The sequence below is a fragment of the Plecotus auritus genome (genome assembly GCF_963455305.1).
Source record: "Plecotus auritus genome assembly, chromosome: 3".
NCBI lineage: Eukaryota > Metazoa > Chordata > Mammalia > Chiroptera > Vespertilionidae > Plecotus > Plecotus auritus.
The window spans coordinates 167,575,835-167,579,388 of NC_137772.1; positions in this window are offsets into that span (position 1 = coordinate 167,575,835).

Here is a 3,554-nt window from a genome sequence, read left to right on the forward strand (position 1 = left end):
AGACAACCTCATAGAGACTTAAAAATGCTCATTATCTCTTTGACCTTGCAATTCCATTTTCAGGGCTTTATCCTAAGAAATTAATTGTACCAGACAGAGAGGTACAGAGATGTTTTAGGCATTGTTTACAATCCTATCTAATAAAGAGGGAATATGCTAACTGACCTCACACCATCTCAAAGATGGCGGCACCCACAGCCAATAAGGCGGGGATATGCTAATTGACTGCCACGCCCTCAAAGATGGCAGCGCCCACAGCCACAAGATGGTGGCACTCAGTCCCCTCAGCCCCGCAGGGGTGGCAGGCGCAGCAAGACTCCCCCAGACGGGCCCGGCCACTCTGCGCACCTACCTCCAGAGTCCCCCAGTCCCCTTAGCCCCCCAGACACCCAGGGTGGCCCAAGGCGCAGGCACGCCTCGGATGGAGGTTGCCCAGCTGACACCCGAGGCACAGGCAAGCCTCAGATGGCAGCTGCCCAGCCGCCCAAGGCCACCCGAGGCTCAGGTAACCAGGGCCAGCTGAGGCTTGCACTGCCGGCAATGGCAGCAGCAGAGGTGTGATGGGGAGTTGCCTTTCCCTGATTGCAGGGTCACCTCCCACCCCTGAGGGCTCCCGGACTGTGAGAGGGGGCAGGCCGGGCTGAGGGACCCTCCTTTCCAGTGCATGAATTTTCATGTACTGGGCCTCTAGTATCTAAATATTGGTGAAACAAAATGTCCAGTAACATGGAATTACATAAATTTTGGTGTATCTACCAAGTAGAAGGCTATGCAGTTTTAATGACACAGAACTATATGCACACCAAATAAGGTACAGATCTAAATAGAAACCAAGATACCATTATTTATGGTATTCATAGTATGATCATATATTTTTAAATATTTGTATATATGTATGTGCACAGAAGTAAATCTGGAAAGATACATGCTAAGTGTGAATTGGTTAACTATGAATGGTGGGGCTAGGTAAAATGTTCTTTTTACTTGGAAGTATATTCAATAAAAATGGGTTATGTGCCTAATTAAGTAAAAAATATTTAAAAATAGAACTGCCATGAACATTCATGTTTAATTTTTCATATGTTTTATTTTGTTTTGGCAAATACCTATGAGTGAAATGGCTGAGTTGTATGTCAGATGGATTTTTAACATTATTAAAAAAACACCCATCTAACTTTTCAAAAGTGGTTTAGCATTTTGCATTTTCATCAGAACTGTATAAAAGTTGCAGTTCTTCCAAAATACTTGGTATTTAGCCAATCTAATTTAGTGGCAGCTAAAATCTCTGTTCAATATTTTCAGCTACATAGTTGTTGCTTTCCATTAGCTCCTTGGAGTTGTTTTTTGTTTTTTGTGTGTGTGTTTTTTTAAGAGAGCAGAAGGTAGGGAGGAGAGGGAGAGAGAGAAAGAGAAACATGGATGTGGGAGAGACACACCGATTGGTTGCCTCTCACAATGTTCCTGACTGGGCCTACAACTGAGTCTGCAGGTCAATGTTCTAATCACTTAGCAAACTGGCCAGGGCAAAGATGATTCTTTTAACAGCTATATAAGATTTAAATTTTTGCACTGATATATTAATACTTAAAACTATAAAGAGTAAGCTATAGCTATTAATCTGCATTTTAAACGTAAAATTTTTGACTTTTATAGGTGCTGGAAAAAAATAAAGGTTGTAAAAGAGTAAAGATAACATTTTCTATGTATTTCTTTAAATTATAGCTCAACTACCCCTCAAAAATATTTTTTTGCTGTTAGGGGAAAAAAAAAACAAAACAAGAAAAATTCTAGCCAAGAGAACATAACTGGGGACCTGCTCTGCATCTGGCTTCATCTCTGGAAAAGTAATCGTTGTGCCAATTAGATCCTGGAATTTATAGTGTTTTTATAAGGCAAAGTGGTCAAGTTGGTTCAATGAAAGCTGTAGCCAAATTTATAGGAAAATGTGTCACACAGGCTTTCCAAGTACATGTCAGAAGACATAAAATGAAGTCAAACTACAGGTGAGCAAAGAATTTTCTCTAGGGCAGGAAACAGATGTGTTGATTTGGGGGAACCGAAATAGCTCAGGAATCCATAATATGAACAATTGTCCAATGCCTTCTTAACACCTAGAAGAAGCCCAAACATTTCTCCATACTTTAAAATGGCCATAAATTTTACTCTTTTTAAAAAACATCTTTATTGTTCAGATTATTACAGTTGTTCCTCTTTTCCCCCCGCCCCAGTACTCCCCTTGACCTGGTTCCCACCCCATGCCCTTACCCCCCCTTCACTGTACTCATCCATAAGTGTATGATTTTTGTCCAGTCTCTTCCTGCACCCCCCACACCCTTTTCCCCTCAAGGATTGTCAGTCAACTCCCTTTCTATACCCCTGATTCTATTATATTCACCAGATTATTCTGTTCATCAGATTTTTTATTCACTTGATTTTTAGATCCACTTGCTGATAGATATGTATTTGTTGTTCATAATTTTTATCTATACCTTTTTTTTCTTCTTCCTCTTCTTAAACAATACCTTTCAGCATTTCATATAATACTGGTTTGGTGGTGATGAACTCCTTTAGCTTTTTCTTATCTGTGAAGCTCTTTATCTGACCTTCAATTCTGAATGATAGCTTTGCTGGGTAGAGTAATCTTGGTTGTAGGTTCTTGCTATTCATCACTTTGAATATTTCTTGCCACTCCCATCTGGCCTGCATAGTTTCTGTTGAGAAATCAGCTGATAATCGAATGGGTGCTCCCTTGTAGGTAACTAACTGTTTTTCTCTTGCTGCTTTTAGTATTCTCTCTTTGTCTTTTGTTACTGGCAATTTAATTATGATGTGTCTTGGTGTGGTCCTCTTTGGATTTCTTTTGTTTGGGTTTCTCTGCACTTCTTGGACTTGTAAGTCTATTTCTTTCACCAGGTGGGGGAAGTTTTCGGTCATTATTTCTTCAAATAGGTTTTCAGTATCTTGCTCTCTCTCTTCTTCTGGCACCCCCATAATTTGGATTTTGGTACTTTTGAAGTTGTCCCAGAGGCTTCTTACACTATCTCCATATTTTTGGATTCTTTTTTCTTTTTCTTTTCCAGTTGGGTGTTTTTTTGCTTCTTTGTATTTCAAATCTTTTACTTGATTCTTGCGATCCTCTTGTCTGCTGTTGGATCTCTGTATATTATTTTTAATTTCAGTCAGTGTGTGCTTAATTTCTAGTTGGTCCTTTTTCATATCCTCGAGGGTCTCACAAAATTTATTCGCCTTTTCTAGAAAATTCTTTAAAAACCTTATAACCATGGTTCTGAACTCTATATCCAGTCGTTTGCTTTCCTCCATTTCTTTCATTTGTGACCTGTTTCTTTGTCTCCGCATTTTGGCTGCTTCCCTGAGTTGATAGAGTGGCTTTGTTTGCTGGGTGTCCTTTAGGGCCCAGTGGCTCAGCCTCCCCACTTACCTGAGGTGGACACTCTTGGTGCACCCCTTTGTGGGCTGTGTGCACAGTCTTGTTGTAGTTAAGCCTTGATTGCTGTTGGTATCACTGGAAGGAATTGACCTCCAGGCTAATTGGT